The 27,079-nt window shown below is 41.7% G+C and overlaps 1 pseudogene; it reads left to right on the top strand.

Moving 5' to 3' along the window:
- Nucleotides 1–2,405: 2,405 nt before the first annotated feature.
- On the top strand, nt 2,406–4,167 carry LOC106588835 (homeobox protein Hox-A1a-like; annotated as a pseudogene).
- The last annotated feature ends 22,912 nt before the right edge of the window (nt 4,168–27,079 follow it).

Genomic DNA, 27,079 nt, shown 5'->3' with positions numbered 1-27,079 from the left:
GTTTACTCTATAGGGGATGCATTTCTTTCTTGTTTGGACCTTCTGGATTATTTGCATATTGGTATTGTATTGTATTTCTATTGTATTAATGCACTGTTGGATCTATAGAAACACAGTCATTTCGCTGCACCTGCTATAACATCTGCTATTCTGTGTACTTAACCAATAAACATGGATTTGATTTGTTACGTTTCTGATCTTGTCAATATCAGATTAAAACAATAATCTGTGAAGTAAAATCATAATAGTCATCATCATAGCAGTACATTTGAGTACATCATTTTTATGTTTCTACTTTACAGACATACATTTTCATTATGTTGTTCTCAAAATCTGTTGACAAACCAGTTTACATCTAAAATCTATAGCTAGGTTTACCAAACGTTTAAATGATAATCAATTAAGAGCAGTCGGATTAAATAATAGTCAAATGTACTTTAACAAAAGAGAAGAGAATCATAGCAAAAGTAATGTGAGCATTGCATTGTGAAAGGCAATTACTTTGTATGAACATGGATTGCAATGTGAAACATGTATTTCTAGATTAAACTGATTACGTTTGGTGATAAAGTGACTGTGTGATTTTATGTGTTGTATTTAGTCAATAAAAAATCTGCTTAGAGTTTTGAAACTACTGCCGTTTAGTCTGTTTTGAGTTTTGTTCTAAGAGTTGTGAAAATGTAGCCTACCACATACTTGTGAAACATTGCACCAAACCGATTGAAAGGAAACTGTAACGTGTGTGTGTGATATGTGCCGATGTGTGCCTTTCTGTATGGAAAAAGAAATAAAGAGAGAATGACAGAGAGAGAGAGAGAGAGAGAGAGAGAGAGAGAGAGCATAACAAGAGAGAGAGAGAGAGAGAGAGAGAGAGAGAGAGAGAGAGAGAGAGAGAGAGAGAGAGAGAGAGAGAGAGAGATACTAAGACAGAGAGAGAGAGAGAGAGAGAGAGAGAGAGAGAGAGAGAGAGAGAAAGAGAGAAAGGGAGAGAGAAAGGGAGAGAGAGAGAAAGGGAGAGAGAAAGGGAGAGCGAGCATATAGCACCAGGAATGGGAGCACCAGTCCCCCTACAGCTTCCCCTTTTCTCTGCAACATAAAATGTAATCACCATTAATTTGTCAAATGGCCTCATAACAGGATGATGAAGCAGCAGTTACTCCTCAGGCTGTAAGAGCCGTACAACACCCATATCCCGTTATTAAATCAACTGATCATTCTACATAATGAAAAGGAGTGGGCGTAAAATGACACACTGCATGCTGGCTTTTGGCGCAATGCTATTAATATTGTGTCACTGATTCTTTTTGATGGGTCAATTCTTGTGGTCTTCGAATCTCTACATGTGGCTCAGCGAGCCTGCCTCAATGAAATAAAAACCCTACAATGCCTCTCTGTCCCTCTATCAATGCAGATAACACTTAAAAGGACTTAGATGTACAGTCCGCAATCGAGTGAAACAACATCATGTACGTTGAATCATATGGCCGTGGTAAGGTGCAGTTGAGAGTGACTGGTGCACCAGACTCACGTCTCCATGCCAACCAGCTGACACTATTGACTGACAACATCACACGCATGCACGCGCAAACACACACGCAATAGTGTTATAATAAATTGATATTTATCCCGATCGAGTGTATTTAAGGATTCTTGAAAGGTTTTTCAAAATCTGTACTCGAATTCATTTCCTTTATAATTTCGACAAATGACGTATTACAGGGATGGCACTCTCTTGATCCTGACATATGGTTAGCAGGGGAACCTAGAACAATTTAACCATGGTCTGTCAGCATAGACTGAGCAACTCTGGATACTAAACTCTCTCTCTCTCTCTCTCTCTCTCTCTCTCTCTCTCTCTCTCTCTCTCTCTCTCTCTCTCTTCTTTCTTCTCTTTCTCTCTTTCTTCTCTTTCTCAATACATTCAGTTCTATTTTCATATTCCCCCTTTGTTCATCTTGAAATGCCACATTACCTACTGCACACTGAAATCCTATTAGTAGTTGTTTTGTTTGTGGAGGGGAGTCGTATATAACTCTACTCCTGACAGTCATTCGAGCAGGGCAGCTTAGCAGAAGCCTTGTTTGCTGTTCCCCGCTCTACATGGGACCTGAGCGCCATCCACCTTCGTCTGCCTCCCGGCTCATTGTTTGCTCCGCCAATAAATGAGTGGTTAAGCTCGTCACCTTGATCGACGAGCGCTTGGAATTTAAAGATCCACTCAAAATCTGTCACGCTAAGGGGACACTGCCGAGCACCTCACTGGCTGACCCGGGCCACGTGACTGCCCACCGTTTCATTGATAACGGTAAAGGTGATATGGTTACCCAGGGTGAGACAGATAGAAAGTCATCAGAAGACCAGGCCTGTTGTGGACTGTCTCTCAGTCCTGCTGAGACGATACTACAATGAGTATCTCCTTAGATTACTTAGTGATGAGCGGCGATGGCAGGTCCTGCTCATTGAGGTCATTCCACTCGGATCACGAAATTACAACTTTCTGGTTGTGCGCGGTCATTAGAACAACTGTGGGGCAGATGCGCGCTTCATGCCCAGTAGAGTTGGCATCCCTCACAGACATAGTCCTACCAGACTCCTACCAGCTCTCTGGGTTTAGCCTACGGTGCCCATCCGGCCTGCATCTCGGGTTATGGACACCAGGGCTTCTGTACCACCCACAACCATTACGCTCTGAACCAGGATGTGGAGTCGTTCGCGGGGTTCCCCCAGTGCGCCCGGTTAATGTACTCCAGGAACATTTCAACATCACCAAGGTTACGGGGCGCGGCCCTTGGTCAGCTCCATTGCGCTCATGCTACCTACGGTGGCGGGCACGAGCAGGCCAACCTGCGTCCATTCAATGGGTGCTCGAACCCGCTGTCATCCCTGCACGCGGCCCACCTTGACGCGTGCTGCTCGCCCCTGTCAGAGAGAGCCTCCAACTCACAGACCTTCGACAGGATGAAAGTGAAGAGGAACCCGCTGAAGACAGGTGAGTGTCATGCAGAAGGGGACAGGTGTATGCAGATTGATGCAACACCTCTCTGTATTGGGTATGGATAGGAATGTAGCCACAAAGTCATAACTCCAAGTGTAAAGTAATATACTGAAAGAAAGTATAAATGCTACATACAACAATTTCAATGATTTTACTGAGTTACAGTTCAAATAAGGAAATCATTCAATTGAGAAAAATAAAGTGTCAAACACAATGTAGCAGCCAAGTTGGCTACTATCTATGGTGGTGAAATGGACAGCACTCTCCAAGGTGAGTCAATGTAGCAGCCAAGTAGGCTACTATCTATGGTGGTGAAATGGACAGCACTCTCCAAGGTGAGTCAATGTAGCAGCCAAGTAGGCTACTATCTATGGTGGTGAAATGGACAGCACTCTCCAAGGTGAGTCAATGTAGCAGTAGAACAAATATCACAATATCGGTATATAACTTCTCCACCTCCGGCTGAATCTGACTCGCGTGTAGGCCTACTAGCTAGTGGAGGTGCCGGTGGTGACGCTGAACTGGCGGGATTAGCATCACCATCAGGAACAGTTTGCCACTCACTCCTCTCCTCTGGCACTGACAGTTCTCTGACTCGTTCTGGGTTTGATTCACTATCTTTCTCTGGATTTTTGTACATGAAAAATGTCTAACTCGATTGTCTTTTCTTCTACGTTTTTTTTTTGTCTTTCCCACAATTCAAATTCAGTAGGGAGACAACTAGACTAGGCTATGTGATGTGATTACATAGGGACCTCTTCATTAGCTGACCACCACTACCAAGACCTGAGTCAAGATCAGTTACCTCCCCATAAACTCTACATACAAATAAGAAAGCAGGTTTGGAATCAGTTTGGCAGGATAGGATGATTACACAGAAGGATCACCGCGCTTGAGAAAGAGCTCATCTTCAACAAGTACCTGACCTGGGACCGGTGCGTGGAGATCGCCACAGCGTTTCAGCTAAACGAGACTCAGGTCAAAATGTGGTTCCAGAATCGCCGGATGAAACAGAAGAAGTGCGAGAAGGAAGGCCTGCTGCCCAACAAGCCACTGTGTCAGACCTGGGGGATAGCTGCCTGGTGAAAGCAGACGATGCCGAGTCTGAGAAGTCCCTCTCTGCCCCTTCCACCTCTTCTCCCGCCTCTTCAACAGTGTCCTCTGGGAGTTAAAGAACCCTTACCTCGTGGCAACAATGGTCTACATATACCAAAGACGATATACATGTCCTAACTCGGATAGGTTAAATTCATTCTAAAAGAGTAAATATAAAATAACGTATGTACTACTTGGGCGATACTGAGACAGCGAGAGTGGACAAAGAGATTGGACTATTGTCCAGGCTACGTGGTTAATCTATGGAAGGGGTAGGCAACCCTGTTACAGGAGTACCACAAGTACTTCAGGATTTTGTCTCAACTAGGCACCACACTGAGCTACTTAGCTAATTGATATGTTCAGTGATTGCCTAAATTCAACACACTTGGTCTTCCAGGTCAGTTAAATCAAAAACTTGAAGGACCAGGGTTGCCCACCGCTGATCTATGGTGTTGAAATTTCAGCCCATTGTCTTATGGAACACACCAAGAGGTGCCGATTCTGCAGGTTCCAGATTACGTTTGGACCGGGGGAAATGTGGAAGCTATACTGTCCACTAGGGGCTACTTGAGTGACTACTAGTAGGTTTGCGGCTTGACAAACAACTTATATATGGTTTTGTAATGCTCTTTACTTTACAAATGTACTATAAGAAATCATTTAATGTTTGTGTCGATTTGAATAATTATTGCTATATGTTTTGAAATGTATGAAAGTGAACCATGTCTCAACATCCAGTGTTGCGCAACCACAATATTTTGCATGACAATATTAATCAGACTAAAATGGGTCACATAATAGACATTTTAACCATACTTTTCTAATCTCACTATAATGGTCATGTAGAAGGATGTTTCTCACCATTTTCAATGACTATTCATACTTAGTCCTACCAATCAGGTGCACTCCAGATGTCCTTGTCATTCGCGCTCCTTGTCACTTGATAAAATAAACATTTTTATTCTCTTCACAAATGCTAAAATCATGAGGCTCATCACATTTCCATGGCTTGACGAGGTAATTAAAGATATTTTTAAACACTAACCTGTCGATAAAAGCTTATGTGAGAAGCTGATCCATCAAGTCAATTGATTAAGGCATAATTCTTTTATTTATTTAACCTTTATTTAACTAGGCAAGTTAGTCAAGAGCAAATTCTTATTTACAATGACGGCCGATACCAAAAGGCAAAAGGCCTCCTGCGGGGACGGGGACGGGGCCTGGGATTAAAAATAAAATATAAAATATAAATGTAGGACAAAACACACATCACGACAAGAGAGACAACACAACACTACATAAAGAGAGACCTAAGACAACAACATAGCAAGGCAGCAACACATGACAACACAGCATGGTAGCAACACAACATGACAACAACATGGTAGCAACACAAAACGTGGTACAAACATTATTGGACACAAAGAACAGCACAAAGGGCAAAATAGGTAGAGACAACAATACATCACGCAAAGCAGCCACAACTGTCAGACTGTCAGAGTAAGAGTGTCCATGATTGAGTCTTTGAATGAAGAGATTGAGATAAAACTGGCCAATTTGAGTGTTTGCGGCAGCTCGTTCCAGTCGCTAGCTGCAGCGAACTGAAAAGAGGAGTGACCCAGGGATGTGTGTACTTTCGGGACCTTTAACAGAATATGACTGGCAGAACAGGTGTTGTATGTGGAGGATGAGGGCTGCAGTAGATATCTCAGATAGGGGGGAGTGAGGCCTAAGAGGGTTTTATAAATAAGCATCAACCAGTGGGTCTTGCGACGGGTATACAGAGATGACCAGTTTACAGAGGAGTATAGAGTGCAGTGATGTGTCCTACAAGGAGCATTGGTGGCAAAACTGATGGCCAAATGGTAAAGAACATCTAGCTGCTCGAGAGCACTCTTACCTGCCAATCTCTAAATTATGTCTCCGTAATCTAGCATGGGTAGGATGGTCATCCGAATCAGGGTTAGTTTGGCAGCTGGGGTGAAAGAGGAGCGATTACGATAGAGGAGTCTAGATTTAACTTCAGCCTGCAGCTTTGATATGTGCTGAGAGAAGGACAGTGTACCATCTAGCCATACTACCAAGTACTTGTATGAGGTGACTACCTCAGGCTCTAAACCATCAGAGGTAGTAATCACACCTGTGGGGAGAGGAGCATTCTTCTTACTTAACCACATGACCTTTGTTTTGGAGGTGTTCAGAACAAGGTTAAGGGTAGAGAAAGCTTGTTGGACACTAAGGAAGCTTTGTTGTAGAGCGTTTAACACAACATCCGGGGAGGGGCCAGCTGAGTATAAGACTGAATAATCTGCATATAAATGGATGAGAGAGCTTCCTACTGCCTGAGCTATGTTGATGTAAATTGAGAAGAGCGTGGGCCCTAGGATCGAGCATTGGGGTACTCCCTTGGTGACAGGCAGTGGCTGAGACAACAGATTTTCTGACTTTATACACTGCACTCTTTGAGATAAGTAGTTAGCAAACCAGGCCAAAGACCCCTCAGAGACACCAAAACTCCTTAGCCCACAAGAATGGAATGGTCTACCGTATCAAAAGCTTTGGCCGAGTCAATAAAAATAGCAGCACAACATTGCTTAGAATCAAGGTTAATGGTGACATCATTGAGGACCTTTAAGGTTGCAGTGACACTTCCATAACCTGAGTGGAAACCAGATTGCATACCAGAGAGAATACTATAGACATCAAGAAAGCCAGTCAGTTGATTATTGACAAGTTCTTCCAACACTTGATAAACAGTGAAAAATAGAAGTAGGCCTATAACAGTTAGGATCAGCTTGATCTCCCCTTTAAATAAAGGATGAACCACGGCTGCCTTCCAAGCTATGGGAACCTCCCCAGAAAGGAGAGAGAGGTTAAAAAGGTTGGAGATAGGCTTAGCGATGATAGGGGCAGCAACCTTAAAGAAGAAAGGGTCTAAACCATCTGACCCAGATGTCTTTTTGTGGTCAAGTTTCAGGAGCTGCTTTAGCACCTCGGACTCAGTGACTGCCTGCAGGGAGAAACTTTGTTGCGGGACAGGGGAAAATGAGGGATAAGCATCGGGGATAGTCACATTAGAAGGGGTGGGAGATGAGGAAATGTTGGACGGGCAAGGAGGTATGGCTGAGTCAAATAGGAATCCTGACTTAATGAAGTGGTGATTAAAGAGCTCAGCCGTGTGCTTCTTGTCAGTAACAACCACATCATCAACATTAAGGGACATGGGCAGCTGTGAGGAGGAGGGTTTATTCTCCAGGTCTTTAACTGTTTTCCAGAACTTCTTGGGGTTAGACCCACAGAGAGAGAACTGCTCCTTAAAGTAACTAACTTTGGCCTTCCGGATAGCCTGAGTGCACTTATTTCTCATTTGCCTGAACGAGAGCCAGTCAGCCTGAGTATGCGTGTGCCGAGCCTTTCACCAAATGCAATTCTTGAGGTGGAGTAGCTCTCCAAGATCACGGTTGAACCAGAGGCTGAACCTGTTTTTAATTCTCATTTTAATTCTAATTTAACAATACCACTGAAAATATCAAAAAGGAAAGTCCAACCGTCTTCGACAGAGGTGATCAAGCTGATTCTATACCGTTTTACAGAGGCCAGTTCATGAAGGAAGGTTTGCTCATTAAAGTTTTTTAGCAAGCGTCTATAACAAATCAGGACAAGTCGTTTCACTGTGCAGCCATTACGAACACAGGCTGTAAAACAGTGGTCTCTAAGGTCATTACAGAAAACACCAGACTGATACCTATCAGGATTATTTGTGAGGATAACATCGAGAAGAGTAGCCTTTTCTGGGTGTGTGGAGTCATACCTTGTGGGATTGGTAATAATCTGAGAAAGATTTAGGGAGTCCCATTGCTTTAGGACTTGGTCAGGTGGTTTAAGCATTTCCAAATTTAGGACAAATTCAGACTTAGTGTAAGGGGCCAGGAGAGAGCTTAAGGCAGGTAGGGTGCAGGCCGGTGCTGATGGAGGACAATAGCGCCCAGCAACAGACAACAAAGAGCTATTTGAAAGTTTAATGCTTAAAACCAGCAAATCAAATTGTTTGGGGACAGACTTGGTGGAGACAACCGAGCACTGATGGTGGTCCTTGGTAAAGATTGCCACTCCACCACCTTTGGAAGATCTGTCTTGCTGAGAAAGGTTAACATCAGTATTCTAAACACTCTTTCTTAACCACGTCTCAGTAATGACCAACACATCTGGATTGGAACTGTGAACCCACACTTTCAATTGATCCATTTTAGGTAATAAGCTTCTAGTGTTAACGTGCAGAAAACCCAGGCTTTTACGAGAGCAGAAATCAGTGAGGCAGATATCAGAGCACAAGTCAGAATTGGGGCTAGCAACTGTAGATGATGGGCCAGGGTGTACATGCACATTTCCAGATATCATCAACAGTAATACAATCAAGGCATGGCATAGTACAGGGAGAGCTCTGCAGTGCTGATTTATGACATCTGAATGTGCATCAAGTGGCAACAAGATCCTATTGTAAAGCAATTTCATCAGGTAACATGAATACAAGCGGTGATTAGAGGTGATTAGAATGAGATGGGAGGCCAAAAGACCGTGTAACCAATAGAGAGTCAGAGTCCTGAGTGTGGGAACAAGCATAGTCTGTCCCACGGTTGGGTAAAGAAAGTTCATAGTCAACAAAGCAGGCAAATAGTGAAATAGCAAAATGCACAAGATAAAAAAAAAATATATAACGACTTGGGGCTAACCATTGAAAGTTCAGAGTCACTCGCCCCAACAGTGCCTGTGTGCTGGAGGAGCAAAAGCTCAGGAGAGGGGAAGGGGGGGGGGGGTGTGAACAGTGAACAGATCATCAGGTGGAATCCAAGCAGCAGTGCAGCTGGCAAAGGGAGTAGGTGTCACACCCACTTGGGAGAAGCTTTTATTTCTGGAGAGAGATTTCTTGTAGAAAATGCCATTCTAGTGATGTCATATATAATTTTGAAACATTCAGTCACTTGTTGATATTTTGCTAACATTATACAAGCAATATGAACTAGAGGAGACATTGGCCTGTCACTTAAACTTATATTTTATTTTATTCCATGTCATCAGTTATCATTGTGCTACTTTCGTCTCACCCGTGTCTTCTCCCAGACAAACACCCACGACTAGCCAGCATGATACTTCAAATCTACGCTGTCATTTAGTCACTAGATGGGGTAAGAAAATGACCTGTTTGGAACCTTAAACAACTAAACAAAACTCTACAACAGAAAAACATGACCGAGTCCGTTTTTTAAAACTTACTGTACATCGCTCAAAACCACCTTTTGGTGATAACTGGGAGAAACATGGTCGGACTGGGCTGTGTTTCTGCAGGGAGCTCGTCTTCCGCATTAGGAACATGCTGACTTCACTACCTCATTGTAGCTTCTGTCTTATTTGAGAAAATGGGCGTGCTACTTTCACCCCTTGTTACTTTAGTCCTGGCTCTACCCTAATTCTATTACTGCAGTTATGCCAAGGGTTGGCGTTGTATTTGGAGATTAGGTTGTGTAATTTGTGGTTTGAACAGGGTAAAATATCTAACCAGCCTATGGAGTTGTGAGTTCAAATTTGTCAGATTTGTATTCCACTAGTACGTTCATGTGTAGAGTAATGCTATACTCTCCCAGGTCAAAAGCTGCAGAGTGTAGTACCATTGTTACGTAACAAGCTGTACTAAACAAATACCTGTGTATCAAATTGATTCATCGAAAAAGGCATCACTGACACAGACAGTTGGTTGCACTTGAAGTTGTGTTTTACGTCACAATCAGCGAGGAGAAGTCATATGGAATCACTGCTGGTACATTCTTAGAATACCTACTGAATCATGTTCAAACATGTGTTTCTGGCCTGTGTTTGTAGCCTGCTATCCTAGTGTTGTGTGTCAGTCTGAATGTACTGTGTGAGGTTTGCATGATATGCCACACTTTCATGTTGGCTATACTTGATTGGACACAGTTTTATCAGTTAGGAGGTTGATTATGTATTATATGCTTGTGTCTGTTACTATCTATTCAAGCAGAGCACATGAAAAGTGTTTTTCAGCACGTTGCTTACAGGTCAGAACATGTGTATTAAAGTGCTTTTGCCTCTATGACATCTTGTGGAAATGTTTATTGTGGCGCAAACGGTGCAGGCCCTTTGTCTTGCCATGTACGACCAAGTGTTCAAATTTGGATCTCTCATCAATGTAATAATAATAATAATTATTATTATTACTAATTTTATAGCGCTTTTCATTACAAAGATAATCTCAAAGATGTTGTAAAAATGTATAAAAGATCTGTCAGGTCTTGGGCGATGGTCTTCCACAGATTCAGATGATAAGGTGTTGTTCATACAGGCAGTTCAGAAAGGCTGGGCAGTAGTTTAAGAGGAGGGAGCAGCACCAGTTACTTAGACAGGTCCAGACTCTGAGCTCTTCATCAGGCAGTTCAGAAAGGCTGGGCAGTAGTTTAAGAGGAGGGAGCAGCACCAGTTACTTAGACAGGCCCAGACTTGGAGCTCTTCATCAGGCACCTCGTCTGTTGTCTCCTCCTCCTCTGTATGTAGGCTAGATAGTCCCCTACTCAAGTGTAGCACCCATCTGAGTGATGCTTCGGCAGCTATAAGTGCCAGAAAGACCGCCACACCTCGGCAGTAGTCAGGAAATAGTCCACTATGAAGCAGGCCTCTCTCAACCCCTCACACCACAGTCCTCATCATTCATGAAACCATGGTCAGCCTGGTCTCATAGACTAGATGTAACATAGTAAACCTAAATCTGGGACACTCAAATTAGTACGATATATTTTGTTTGGTATGTCTACATAAGACAGATGTTTACTTAAGGCAAAAACGAAAGTGGGGTAGTTGGTCGGGATCGATGGGTGGGTTTATAGCATGAACGTCTAGCAACCCAAAGGTTGCGAATTTGAATCTCATCACGGACAACTTTAGCCTTTTAGATAATTAGCTACTTTTCAACTACTTACTACTTTTTAACTACTTAGCATGTTAGCTAAGCCTTCCCCTAACCCTAATATTAACACTTTTAGCTAATCCTTCCCCTAAACCTAACCTTAACCATAATCCTTTCAGCTAACCCTTCCCCTAACCCTGAACCTAACTTTAACCGTTAAACCTAACTCCTAAACTTAACCCTAACCCCTAACCCTAACCCCAAGACTAGCTAACGCTAGCCACCTAGCAAGAATTCATAACATATCATGCATTTAGTAAATTCATAACATAATGTACACTACCGTTCAAAAGTTTGGGGTCACTTAGAAATTTCCTTGTTTTTGAAAGAAAAGCTATTTTTTTGTCCATTAAAATAACATAAAATTGATCAGAAATACAGTGTAGACATTGTTAATGCTGTAAATGACTATTGTAGCTGGAAACGGCAGATTTTTTTTATGGAATATCTACATAGGCGTACAGAGGCCTATTATCAGCAACCATCACTCCTGTGTTCCAATTACATGTTGTGTTAGCTTATCCAAGTTTATAATTTTAAAGGCTAATTGATCATTAGAAAACCATTTTGCAATTATGTTAGCACAGCTGAAAACTGGAGTTGACTCTTCAACAGTGAAGAGGCGACTCCGGGATGCTGGCTTTCTAGGCAGAGTTCCACTGTCCAGTGTCTGTGTTCTTTTGCCCATCTTAATCTTTTCTTTTTATTGGCCAGTCTGAGATATAGCTTTTTCTTTGCAACTCTGCCTAGAAGGCCAGCATCCTGGTGTTTTGCGGGTACTATTTAATGAAGCTTCCAGTTTAGGGCTTGTGAGGCATCTGTTTCTCAAACTAAACACTCTAATGTACTTGTCCTCTTGCTCAGTTGTGCACCGGGGCCTCCCACTCCTTTTTCTATTCTGGTTAGGGCCAGTTTGCGCTTTTCTGTGAAGGGAGTAGTGCACAGGGTTGTACGAGATCTTCAGTTTCTTGGTAATTTCTTGCATGGAATAGACTTAATTTCTCAGATCAAGAATAGACTGACAAGTTTCAGAAGATAGTTCTTTGTTTCTGGCCATTTTGAGCCTGTAATTGAACCCACAAATGCTGATGCTCCAGATACTCAACTAGTCTAAAGAAGGACAGTTTTATTGCTTCTTTAATCAGAACAACAGTTTTCAGCTGTGTTAACATAATTGCAAAATGGTTTTCTAATGATCAATTAGCCTTTTAAAATGATAAACTTGGATTAGCTAACACAACATGCCATTGGAACACAGGAGTGATGGTTGCTGATAATGGGCCTGTGTACGCTGATGTAGATATTCCATAACAAATCTGCAGTTTCCAGCTACAATAGCCATTTGCAACATTAAAATGTCTACACTGTATTTCTGATCAGTTTGATGTTATTTTAATGGAAAAAAATGTGCTTATCTTTCAAAAACAAGGACATTTACAAGTGTACATTTTGCAATTTCGTAACATATAATACAAATTGTAATTTGTAACATATCACACAAAATGTGTGATGGACATCCACAAATGAATACATACCATACAAAATGTAACTCATCATAGTAAATGGAGTCTCAGATTTATGTACAGAATAATACGAAATGCTTTGAGACCAGGTTATCAGGGTAGGTGAAAAAAAGCCAGTGCTATATTGATGCATCAAATTATTGAATAGCCAGCTAGCTACTTAACTACCTAGCCAAGCCAAACTAACTGATTTCCTATTAATCCAGCAACTCCATGGGTCAAGATCACCAGATATTATAGCTCAGAAACAATCAAGAAGTCAAGAAAAAAAAGTTTGTTAAAGAAATATGGCACAGAGAGGTTTTTTAATGACAAAGGAGACCAGTGGAAAGTAAGACACAAGGGCTCATAGAGGCTGTTACAATAGTGTTCTTTTTATATAAGAGCATTGCAAGTTTATAAACCTATGAGAATGACCCGACCATAATAATGGGCTACACTAAAATACACTCTTAGAAAAAAGGTTTTGGATAGAACCAAAAAGGGTTATATATACTTGCTTCATATATGGCACCCCTAAAGGTTCTATATATAACTCTTTTTTGGGGGGTTCTTTGATCAGAAACTCAGGGGTGCTTCTTCACTGAACCAACATTGGTTCCATATATAACCCTTGGATATGGAACCAATTTTGGATCAATATAGAACCTTAAGGGGTGCCATATATGAAGCAAGCATAGAACCCTTTTTAGTTCAATCTAGAACCTTTTTTTTCAACGAGTGTAGCTTAACCAACTGGGCACAGACGTCAATTCAACTTCTATTCCACGTTTGTTCAACGTAATTGAATTGAAATGACTTGCAAACAACGTTGATTCATCCAGTGTGTGCCCAGTGGGAAGGTTTTTCATGTCCAAAGTCCAATGGCAGTATGTCTCCAGCATAGGGCTTTAAGCGTTCCACTAAAACACTGTCAATGCATGCAGCAGTGATCGCATTACCCCTGTCTCAGGGAAGCATTATTGGCATAATAAAGGCATGTTTATCCATGGAGGGGATGAGAGCGCTAACATCATTGTCATTCGCGATGACAACCTTATCGAGCTGCTGGCTTATTGAATGGACAAAAAGAAAGGCCATTGATTAAAACATCGAGAGGATGATATTGACACAAATGCGCCCCTTGGCCCTGTCATTATCATTGTGTCTGTCAGGCTCCTCAAGGTACCAGAGAGGTGTGTCATCTCGATCTGATGACAGAGTGCTGGGAAAAGACCAGTCAGAAAGGATGCTCCAGATCCAAGGTTGAACATGAGCAGTGACTTGGTTGTGGCAATACACATACAAGTAAGTATTGCAATGTAAACACTCCAATGTGCCAAGTGCCAACGGTGTGCAATCGGAGTCATGTTCTTCCAGATCTCCTGTCCACATTGAGCAGCAAAAATACAGGACAGACGTAGGCCTGTGTCCAATATATGACCTGCAGAGAAATGTAAATATGTTGAGGTAATTCCTAAGGTGCCATTATAACGCAAGAAGTGTCTGTCATAATTACTGGAGTGTATAAAGTCAGCAATAAAGTCAAGTGCTGAAACACACACACACACACACACACACACACACACACACACACACACACACACACACACACACACACACACACACACACACACACACACACACACATGCAAGTGAACACACACACACACAAATGCAGTGTGTTTCAACAAACAACAGACTTCCCTAGGCCTACTTGTGCTTAGCCTCCCAAATATTGATTGGGTTCAAATCAAATCAAATGAAATCTTTGACAATTTTTAGGGCCTTCCTCTGACACCGCCTGGTATAGATGCCCTGGATGGCAGGAGCTTGGCCCCAGTGATGTACTGGGCCGTACGCATTACCCTCTGTAGTGCCTTGCGGTCGGAGGCCGAGCAGTTGCCATACCAGGCAGTGATGCAATCAGTCAGGATGCTCTCGATGGAGCAGCTGTAGAACCTTTTGAGGATCTGAGGACCCATGCCATATCTTTTCAGTCTCCTGAGGGGGAATAGGTTTAGTCGTGCCCTCTTCATGACTGTCTTGGTGTGCTTGGACCATGTTAGTTTGTTGGTGATGTGGACACCAAGGAAGTTGAAGCTCTCAACCTGCTCCACAACAGCCCCGTCGATGAGAATGGGGGTGTGATCGGTCCTCCTTTTCCTGTAGTCCACAATCATCTCTTTTGTATAGATCACGCTGAGGGAGACGTTGTTGTCCTGGCAATAGAGATCTGTGGATCTGTTAGGGCGGAATGCAAACTGGAGTGTGTCTAGGGTTTCTAGGATAACGGTGTGTGTTATCATGGTGTGTTATTTTAATACATGTGGGCTGGTACTAACACCTCTATTGTTCCTCATTTCAATAGCTTCTAGAAAATAAATAGAAGAAACATAGGCAGTGACATGGTTGTGGCAATACACATACCAGTAAATATTGCAATGTAAATACTGGGTTATTAAAGGGTCTGAATACTTATGTGTATGTCATATTTCATTTTTGGGATTTTAAGCATTTGAAAAAATTAAAGCCTGTTCTTGATTCAGCAATATGGGGTATTGTGTGTAGATTGATGAGAAAAACCAACAATTTAATAGATTTTAGAATACACACACACACACACGCACGCACGCACGCACGCACGCACGCACGCACACACACACACACACACACACACACACACACACACACACACACACACACACACACACACACACACACACACACACACACACATACATACACAAATGCAGCATTAGGCCTATTTGTGCTTTGCCTCCCAAATGTTCAGTGTGTGTTATCATGGTGTGTTATTTTAATACATGTGGGCTGGTACTAACACCTCTATTGTTCCTCATTTCAATAGCTTCTAGAAAATAAATAGAAGAAACATGGGCAGTGACTTGGTTGTGGCAATACACATACCAGTAAATACTGCAATGTAAATACTGCAATGTAAATACTGCAATGTAAATACTGCAATGTAAATACTGCAATGTGCCAAGTGCTAACAGTGTGCGATGGGAGTCATGTCCTTCTGGATGCCCGGTCCACATTGAGGAGGGAAATTACAGGACATATGCAGGCCTATGTCATTTGATTTATTTGAGACTTACAGTGCATTCGGAAAGCATTCACACCCCTTGACCTTTTCCACATTTTGTTACGTTACAGCCTTATTCTAAAATTGATTAAATCATTTTTTCTCATCAATCTACACACAATACCCCATAATGACAATGTGAAAATATTTTTTTTTTAGAAATGTTAGCAAATAAAAAAAATAAAAAATAAGAAATTCCTTATTTACATAAGTATTCAGACCCTTTGCTATGAGACTAGAAATTGAGCTCAGGTGCATCCTGTTTCCATTGATCATCCTTGAGATGTTTCTACAACATCTGTGGTAAATTCAATAGACTGGATAGGATTTGGAAAGGCACACACCTGTCTATATAAGGTCCCACAGTTGACAGTGCAACATGTCAGAGCAAAAACCAAGCCATGAGGTCGAAAGAATTGCCTGTAGAGCTCCGAGACAGGATTGTGTTGAGGCAAAGATCTGGGGAAGGGTACCAAACATTTCTGCAGCATTGAAAGTCCCCAAGAAGACAGTGGCCTCCATCATTTTTAAATGGAAGAAGTTTGGAACCACCAAGACTCTTCCTGGAGCTTGCCGCCCGGCCAAACTGAGCAATCGGGGGAGAAGGGCCTTGGTCAGGGAGGTGACCAAGAACCTGATGGTCACTCTGACAGAGCACCAGAGTTCCTCTGTGGAGATGGGAGAACCTTCCAGAAGGACAATCATCTCTGCAGCCAGACAGATGCCACTCCTCAGTAAAAAGCACATAACAGCCCGCTTGGAGTATGCCAAAAGGAATCTAAAGGACTCTCAGACCATGAGAAACAAGGTCTGATGAAACCAAGATTGAACTCTTTGGCCTGATGGCTAAGCGTCACGACTGGTGGAAACCTGGCACCATCCCTACGGTGAAGCATGGTGGTGGCAGTACTATGCCGTGGGGATGTTTTTCAGCGGCAGGGACTGGGAGACTAGTCAGGATTGAGGGAAAGATGAACAGAGAAAAGTACAGAGAGATCCTAGATGAAAACCATCTCCAGAGCGCTCAGGACCTCAGACTGGGGCGAAGGTTCACCTTCCAACAGGACAACAACCCGAAGCACACAGCCAAGACAATGCAGGAGTAGCCTCGGGACAAGTCTCTGAATGTCCTTGAGTGGCCCAGCCAGAGCCCGGATTTGAACCCGATCGGACATCTCTGGAGAGACCGGCAAATTGCTGTGCAGCGACGCTCCCCAGACAACCTGACAGAGCTTGAGAGGATCTGCAGAGAAGAATGGGAGAAACTCCCCCAAATACAGGTGTGCCAAGCTTGTAGCGTCATACCCAAGAAGACTTGCAGCTGGAATTGATGCCAAAGGTGCTTCAACAAAATACTGAGTGAAGGGTCTGACTACTTATGTAAATTAGCTATTTCATTTTTTTTTATGCATTTGCAAAAATGTCTAAAAACCTGTTCTTGCTTCAGCATTATGGGTATTGTGTGTAGATTTTTGAGAAAAAAACATCAATTTTATAAATTTTAGAATAAGGCTGTAACTTAACAAAGTGTGTAAAAAGTCAAAGGGTCTGAATACTTTCCGAATGCAATGTATGTCCAATAAATAACATACAGAGTAATATAATTATGTTGAGGTAATTCACAAGGTGTCATTATTACGCAAGAAGCATCTGTCATAATGATGGAGTGTATAAAGTCAGTAATAAAGTCAGGAGCTGAAACACAAACAGACACACACACACACACACACATATCATACACACACACACACACACACACACACACACACACACACACACACACACACACACACACACACACACACACACACACACACACACACACACACACACAGACACACACACACACGCACACACACACACACACACACACACACACACACACACACACACGCACACGCACACGCACACGCACACACACACACACATGCACGCCAATATTTTCCATTAGGTTCTCAAAACAAGGTTAAAAATGCAGTGTTTCAAAAAGCAACGGACTTTGCTAGGTCTATGTGCTTAGCCTCCCAAATGTTGACTGTGTGTGTTATTTTTATACATGTGGGCTCCTACTAACACCTCTATTGTTCCTCATTTCAATAGCTTCGAGAGGAAAATAAATACATGAAAATGATATGAAAATGAACCAGAACAGTAGGCTTTGTAATTGATCAACATCACCACTCTCAAATCCACCTGACTTTTTGCTTGTGTCTTTTGAATTTGGATTGCAATTTGGTTATCTGCTGTTGTAAAGTGGCATAGCAAAATATTTGCATGAATTTGATGAGTTTCAAGCTGTCACAAAACAGCATGGAATCCATTAATCATGACTCGATTTCAACCTCGAGCTCTTCCTTTTATGGCAGGATCGACTCGCACCTTGCACACTAGGAATGAAAACATCAAAGAAATAGAATAGGCCTATTGCCAGCTAGCAGACATGTTTTCATTGATAATTGGAAAATTAAGTGTTCAAATGTAGGCAATAGATCTTTAAATTAAAATCTCTATTTTTAGGTCAATGTGTGCATGGCATATGGACATAAGCACCTGCCTCTGATTTCTAAGGTTACAACTTCAAATCCAACAATAGGAAGTTGTTTTATTTTTGTTTTAAGCCTATCCCAATCCTTAACCCTTACCTTAACCATTTGGAGTTAATGACTAACCTTAAACACTTCGACATTTGAAGTTTGGGACAACTTCGAAATTTGACGTTTGAGAAACATGGATGAACCTCTAATTCCGATCTGAGACTTTGAGAGCTGGTATCAGCCCCCAGACTGCATGGGGCCGCTTACTTGCACTCCCCGCAGATTGCAGAGGCCAATGGGACTAGATTCATTAGTAATGCTATTGTATTTATTCAGTGGAGTTTGGGTCATTTTTTGTTATTTCTAATTGTCCTTATTTTTATTTCACATTGTCCTTACTGGTTTGAAATTACGGGAACATTTGGTCAGTTTTGGACCAAAAAATCGGGATTGTTTGATTTGACAAGGGCATTTTGTGGTCCCATTTAACCTTCTTGTGAGGGTATAAGCCATAAAGACACCCTTATTCCTGAATAGTAGGGTTGTTTCTGTGTAAATAACCATAAAAGCCATTAGTGTGGTCCCATTGATCCTTTTTGTAAGGTTAAATTCCAAAAAGGACACCCTTATTCCTGAATAGTGTTTCTGTGTAAATAGTCATAGATGTAAAAAGCAGTGTTGATCAGGGGTTTGGTATTTGTGTTGGGTGACAGAGCATGCCAGTCATGTTGGTCCGTAGTCCAGCCTCATTCAAACACGACTACCAACTCTTTTAGGCCCTAGGCTGTGCACAGTCAAAGTATATACACTGTATGCTATTTAGACCTATACATATAGGCCTATGCTATTTTCCTATAGCACACTTTTCCTACAATGGTTCATATTTGTGACCAAAAGTTCCCAATAGTCAATTAACTTAATTGTCGTTTTTGCTGCTCATACTTTTGCCTACTTATAGGCCACTCGTTTTCACTCGTGAATGTTACATTTTATTTATTATTATTATTTTTTTTATTTAACCTTTATTTAACTAGACAAGTCAGTTATGAACAAATTCGTATTTACAATGACGGCCTACATAAAGAACATCCTTACGATAACATGCTACACCAAGGTTGAGCCTGTGACATATACAAAATAACATAATAGTCTTACTTGATTTAAAATACAATTATATTCCTTGCTTCACATTTTTTATTTGAAATAATAGAAATACAATGTATTCAAATATTTACAATATTAGGGACTTTTCTATGATATTAAATTCGACAAATAGCCTACGTCCAATATCCTTTCAAATAGTAGGCATACCGTTCCAGTAAACATTGGTCCTTGTTTTGGTCTCGAACCTTTCGAAATGTAATCAATATCAACACAATTACCTTTGGTGGGCTATTATATTTACTTTCTTTCTGCCATGAGGATAGAGATCTCTAGGTTCAGGCCTTTGGGTCACGGTTCAGGCCTTTGCGTACGAAATCATTAACGCGATTACTTGTTTGGACTTGTTTAAAAAGCCAAAAATGCACGAAGAACACGGAATAAATGACATATAATAACATAGGCCTATTGGAAAATAAATCTATGCCGATGTTGATTGTAAAACATGTCAACGTAATTGTGCATGCCAGAGAGTCCTGTAGCTAAAGACAAAGTCGGCTGCAGGGTATTAGTCCACAAACAAGGTTTTATTCATTTATTTGTAGTTTGACAATTTGAATCTCAAAATATATCTTATTTATATATTATAATGTTCTAGTTTCATCAAAAAGAAGTGTCCAAAATAGAAAATATAATTTCCAATACTATTTGGAATAAAACTTTGCTCTTGCAACATTAATTCGACAGTCTTAATTCTTCAGTATTGATCCATGGTTAAATTGAAAATGTATATATTTTTAATGCAATAATGTTTCACAATTAGGACAAAGTGTCAGATATTACTATGGTTATTGTATCACTAGGTCTACTACTATAGCCTATACTAGTCAACATATGTTTGGCAACTACTCTACAACTATTATGCATGCTATTATATACATATCAATGTCTGTTTAGGTTATATGTAGGCTGGACTTATATACAATAGAATTCAAAATACCTTTTTACCATATTAACCCAGCAGTAGGCTATACCAAAGCTCGTCCTTTTGAGTGTTCTTTCCATCTGTCTATAGAGCCCTATCCTCTCCTTTCATTATCTTCATTAATTATGTAGCCTGCATGAGCCCGTTGGAACCGCTGAACTTTCTCTTGCACTAGCTACAACCCCGCCAGAACCCTCGGTACCAGGCGTGATGCGGATTGGATTAGAAACACACAGTTGACCCCCAAAAGGAAACTCGGGGTCGTTCGGCGGTCACCGTTCCTCTCCGAGTTTGTTGTCACAGCAGCCCCGAACCTAAATACCAGTTTACAGACCACACTGGGCAAACAACAAAGTCACAGTCTAGCTACAAAGCAACACTCAGTCTCTGTTTTAGCAGGACGCATCTGTTGTATGTATAATTCACGTTTTTAAAAGCCTGCCCACTGGGCAAAAACTGGCTAAATCAACATCGTTTCCACATCATTTCAACCCCAAAAATCTATGTGATGACAGTGAATCAACGTTTTTCTCACTGCTCTGACTATTTTCCTCTGCTCATACAGGTGTAATAAAGGCCCAGTGCACTAATTTAGTGGGCATTTACATTTTTTATATTACTTTAAAAAACAATCTGTGATCAGGGGGTGCTTTAGCACCCTCGGCACCCCTACTTCCCACTGCTATGCTCAGCTGGTGTTGCAGGTCTGAATTATTCCATTATTAGATGGAGAGGATGATAACCAGAAGTGTTTCGGCCCTCCAGGACCAACATTAAACAGCCTTGGTAGAACCCTTTCACTGGCTCGGGCTAGTAGATTCTGCTTACCGGTGTCTTCTTGTGCAGTTTGGTACCCATTAGGCTTGCAGATAAATCATTATGGCTTCATGACGAGGGAATAGATGTTTAAAGACTTAAGGAGGTGAAGTAGATTATGAAAATTGAATAAATATTTCATTGTGAATCCCTCCTGTATTTGGACCAGGATAGGAAGGACAAATTGTGCCAAACAACTTGAGTGTTGGAGGACGCAATGCAACAGTTTATTCTCCAAATGTTAAACAACTTTTTGACAATGAGTGCTCACATGAAAGTTTCAAGTGAAATCAAAATGTGGCTGGCCTATTTGTATTTGTCTTGAGGTATGCTAGGGTAGGCCTACTGTTAGCCATAGTCTCATTTACAAACCAACCATTACGTTTTTTACCGGGGATAAAAGTATTTGAGCAAGTGGTTATAACTGATTTTCGGGTAATTTATTATATACATTTATTATATATTTATTATATACACTGATCAAAAATATAAATGCAACATGTAAAGTGTTGGTCCCTGTTAGTGACCATTTCTCCTTTGCCAAGATAATATGACAAGTGTGGCTTATCAATAAGCGGATAAAACAGCAAGATCATTACACTGGTGCCACAGATGTCTCAAGCTTTGAGGGAGTGTGTAATTGCCATGCTATCTGCAGGAATGTCCACTAGAGCTGATGCCAGAGAATTGAATGTTCATTTGTCTATCATAAGCCACCTCCAATGTCGTTTTAGAGAATTTGACTGTACATCTAACTGGCCTCACATCCGCAGACCACGTGTATGGTGTCATGTGGGCGAGCGGTTTGCTGATGTCAACGTTCTGAACAGAGTGCCCCATGGTGGCGGTGGGGTTATGGTATGTTAAGGCATAAGCTACAGACAACGAACACAATTGCATTTTATCAATGGAAATTTGAATGCACAGAGATATAGTGATGAGATCGTGAGGCCATTCATCTGCTCCCATCACCTCATGTTTCAGCATGATAATGCAGGGCCCCATGTCTCAAGGATCTGTACACAATTCCTGGAAGCTGAAAATGTCCCAGTGTTTCCATGGCCTTCACACTCACCAGACATGTCACCCACTGAGCATGTTCGGGATGGTCTGGATTGATGTGTATGACAGCAGGTTCCAGTTCCCGTCAATATCCAGCAACTTCGCACATCCATTGAAGAGGAGTGGGACAACTTTCCACAGCCTGATCAACTCTATGCGAATGAGATGTGTCGCGATGCCTGAGGCAAATCTTGGTCACACCAGATACTGACTGTTTTTTTTATCCACATCCCTACCTTTTCTTATAGTATCTGTGACCAACAGATACATATCTGTATTCCCAGTTGTGAAATCCATAGATTAAGGCCTAATGAATTTATTTCAATTGACTGATTTCCTTGTATGAACTGTAACTCAGTAAAATCTTTGAAATTACTGCATGTTACATAATGTTCTCTCTCCCAGTGTAATAGAGCAGTTTCAGACAGATTTCTTTTCTCTTTTGACTCGGTCATTAAGCTCATAGTAATGTCTCCAGAAGAGTTTTATTTTCATTTTTTTCTGGAACCATTAGACCAATATAAAAACTCATCTTGTAATATGCAATTCAGATAAATCATTCTAAATCTCCACTTTTCAATTTGACTCAAAGTACAGTATGAGTTGATGCATCACAGTACCCACTGGGCACAGACATGTTTAACATTTCGTTTTGATTTACGCTTGTTGTCACTCAACTCACTCTGACATTTTGATTTGAGCCTGGTTGAGGCAACTTCCAAACGCATTGTTAACAACAAAAATAAAGAAGTATTTGTTCAACAGTTTACTTTAGTTTCTAACTATGTTTGAATCTGTTGCACCAGGCAATGGTTTCAGGACCTATGAGGTGTTTCTCTACGTGGTCTGAGAAAGAATGATTGAGTGAGGCTGTCATGAGGAGGTCATTTGGGTTGGCTTGCCCACTTGTTGTGCCTCCAAAAAATGTTGCAACAATTTGTAAAACTTAATACGTTCCATTTATAATCCATAACCCTCTCTGAAGTTTGAAACGTTGTTTTTCATGAATCTGTCCATTTAGTTTTCTATTCATCAGACTCAGACTGGTTTTACTGAGCCTGTTTTCTCTGTCAAGGTATTTTCTTCCTGACACATTTCTCTTTTTAACTCAACGTAATTCAAAGTTGTGAAAGTGATAGCGTCTCCAAGGGCTATGCCGTAAACGGTTTGCAGTTTGGCATTGGTGCTCAATGGCAAGAATAGCAGGAGGTCATGTTTAAACATGCCAAATGTAGCCTACAATTCTGAGACACCCACCGTTGAAGTCAGTGAGCTCTCTCTCGCTAGCAATGTCTCTGTCTGTCTGTCTGTCTGTCTGTCTGTCTGTCTGTCTGTCTGTCTGTCTGTCTGTCTGTCTGTCTGTCTGTCTGTCTGTCTGTCTGTCTGTCTGTCTGTCTGTCTGTCTGTCTGTCTGTCTGTCTGTCTGTCTGTCTGTCTGTCTGTCTGTCTGTCTGTCTGTCTGTCTGTCTGTCTGTCTGTCTGTCTGTCTGTCTGTGTGGAACTATTTCACCTATACGTAACCTAGAGACCTGAACATATTATGAAGCAATGCATGATCAAGCAACACTTTCTCTATCTGTGATTAGGTATGATGAGTATCAGTCTTTGGGTAGAGCTGCAGAAGACTCATCTGATGGTGAATAGAAGCTGATAAAGAGATGACAGGAGGTCATCGGCAGCCATCAGAGTATCGAAGGGACAGGACCAACACACACACACACACACACACACACACACACACACACACACACACACACACACACACACACACACACACACACACACACACACACACACACACACACACACACACACACACACACACACACAGAACAGATGTCACCGACGCAGTGTGTAATGGATACCCCTCCTCTCGAAATCCGACATATAGATTTTTGGCTCAGAGGGGTGAGTGGAGTATGGGCATACCAGAAAGTGAGAGAGAGAAAGAGGGAGAGGGAGAGGGAGAGGGAGAGGGAGAGGGAGAGGGAGAGGGAGAGGGAGAGGGAGAAAGAGAAAAAGCCAGAGAGAGATCAAGAGAGTGAAATATAGGGATCACATTTACATACATCTACAGTGAATATTTACAATATGAATTGGCTTACTGACTCTACATTGAAGATTAATTCATAATGACTATTTGCCACATGACATGAAATGTAATACATATTCTCTCCACTCTCTCTCGTGATTTTGAACGCTGTGCCAGGTGTGAAAAAGTAAAGGTATGGATGGGACATGAGATCCCTCTCACTGCAGCTCCTGAGGGGTCCTGGCTAAGAGCCAGGTAGGGCTATGACCACACCTGATCAGCATATGTTTTGATCCACAGTACATGTGAACACCCACAGCACAAAGCCCTTAGGGCCCTCAATACAACTGATTGCAGCTATCTCACACACGCGCATGCATTTGCACACTATGTTACAAATGCACACACAATTTAATATATACTGTAAACAATGTTGATCAATTTGGTGTTATTTTAATGGACAAAAAATGTGCTTTTCTTTCAAAAACAAAGAAAGTGACCCCAAACTTTTAACGGTAGTGTATACACTACATGACCAAAACTATGTGGACACGTGCTCATCAAACATCTCATTCCAACATCATGTGGAGTTGGTCCCCCGTTTGCTGCTATATTTATTCATTTATTTAACTAGGCAGGTCAGTTAAGAACACATTCTTATTTACAATGACAGCCTACCGGGGAACAGTGGGTTAACTCCCTGTTCAGGGGCAGAACAACAGATTTTTACCTTGTCACCTCTGGGACTTGATCTAGCAACCTTTACGGTTACTGACCCAACACTCTAACCACTAGGCTATCTGCCGCCCCAGCTATAACAGCCTCCATTCCTATGGGAAGGCTTTCTACTCCACTACATATTGGAACATTGCTGTGGGTGCTGGCTTTTATTCAGCCACAAGAGCATTAGTGAGTACGGGCACTGATGTTGGGCAATTAGGCCTGGCTCACAGTCAGCGTTCCAATTCAACCCAAAGGTGTTCGATGGGGTTGAGGTCAGGGATCTGTGCAGGCCAGTCAAGTTCTTCCACACCGATCTCGGCAAATAATTTCTGTATGGACCTCACTTTGTCATGCTGAAACAGGAATGGGCCTTCCCAAAACTGTTGCCACAAAGTTGGAAGCACAGAATTGTCTAGAATGTCATTGTCTAGAATGACCCTTCACTGGAACTAAGGGGCCTAGCCCGAACCATGAAAAACAGTCCCAGACCCTAATTCCTCCTCCAACAAACTTTACAGTTGGCACTATGCATTCGGGCAGGGAGCATTCTCCTGGCACCTGCCACACCCAGATTCGTCCGACGGACTGCCAGATGGTGAAGAGTGATTAATCAAATAAAAAATAAAATAAAATCGAACTTTATTTGTCACATGCGCCAAATACAACAAGTGTAGACCTTACAGTGAAATCCTTACTTACAAGCCCATAACCAACAGTGCAGTTCAAGAAGAGTTAAGAAAATATTTATAAAAAAAAATAAAAAAAATAAATAAATTAAAAAAATATTATAAAAAATAACACAATAACATAACAATAACTATACAATGACTATACATAGATAATAAACAGCGAGGAGCAGCAGTGTACAAAACAAATGGGGAGGGGGGGGGGGTGTCAATGTAATAGTCCGGTGGCCGTTTGATTAATTGTTCAGTGGTCTTATGGCTTGGGGGTAGAAGCTGTTAAGGAGCCTTTTGGCCCCGGACTTGGCGATCCGGTACCGCAAACCGTGCGGTAGCAGAGAAAACAGTCTATGACTGGAGTCTCTGACAATATTAGGGGCTTTCCTCTGACACCGCCTATTATAAACAGTTGAAGTCGGAAGTTTACATACAGGTTGGAGTCATTAAAACTCGTATTCAACCACTCCACAACCACTCCACCACTCCACAAATTTCTAATTAACAAACTATAGTTTTGGTAAGTCAGTTAGGGCATCTACTTTGTGCATGACACAAGTAATTTTTCCAACTATTGTTTACAGACAGATTATTTCACTTATAATTCACTGTATCACAATTCCAGTGGGTCAGAAGTTTACATACACTAAGTTGACTGTGCCTTTAAACAGCTTGGAAAATTCCAGAAAATTATGTCATGGCTTTAGAAGCTTCTGATAGGCTAATTGATATCATTTGAGTTGGAGGTGTACCTGTGGATGTATTTCAAGGCCTACTTTCAAACTCAGTGCCTCTTTGCTTGACATCATGGGAAAATCAAAAGAAATCATCCAAGAATTCATAAAATAATTGTACATCTCCACAAGTCCGGTTCATCCTTGGGAGCAATTTCCAAACGCCTGAAGGTACCACGTTCATCTGTACAAACAATAGTACGCAAGTATAAACACCATGGGACCACACAGTCGTCATACCGCTCAGGAAGGAGACACGTTCTGTGTCCTAGAGATTAACGTACTTTGGCGCTTAAGTGCAAATCAGTCCCAGAACAACAGCAAAGGACCTTGTGAAGATTCTGGAGGAAACAGGTACAAAAGTATCTATATCCACAGTTAAACGAGTCCTATATCGACATAACCTGAAAGGCCGCTCGGCAAGGAAGAAGCCACTGCTCCAAAACCACCATAAAAAAGCTAGACTACGGTTTGCAACTGCACAGGGGGACAAAGATTGTACTTTTTGGAGAAATGTCTGATGAATGAAAAATAGAACTGTTTGGCCGTAATGACCATCATTATGTTTGGAGGAAAAAGGGGGAGGCTTGCAAGCCAAAGAACACCATCCCAATCGTGAAGCACGGGGGTGGCAGCATCATGTTGTGGTGGTGCTTTGCTGCAGGAGGGACTGGTCACTTCACAAAATAGATGGCATCACGAGGAAGGAAAATGATGTGGATATATTGAAGCAACATC

Source organism: Salmo salar, chromosome ssa27 (assembly GCF_905237065.1).
Source record: "Salmo salar chromosome ssa27, Ssal_v3.1, whole genome shotgun sequence".
Classification (NCBI taxonomy): Eukaryota; Metazoa; Chordata; class Actinopteri; order Salmoniformes; family Salmonidae; genus Salmo; species Salmo salar.
The sequence above is the reverse complement of the archived record's forward strand: the minus strand, read 5'-3'. Positions and strand labels throughout refer to the sequence as shown.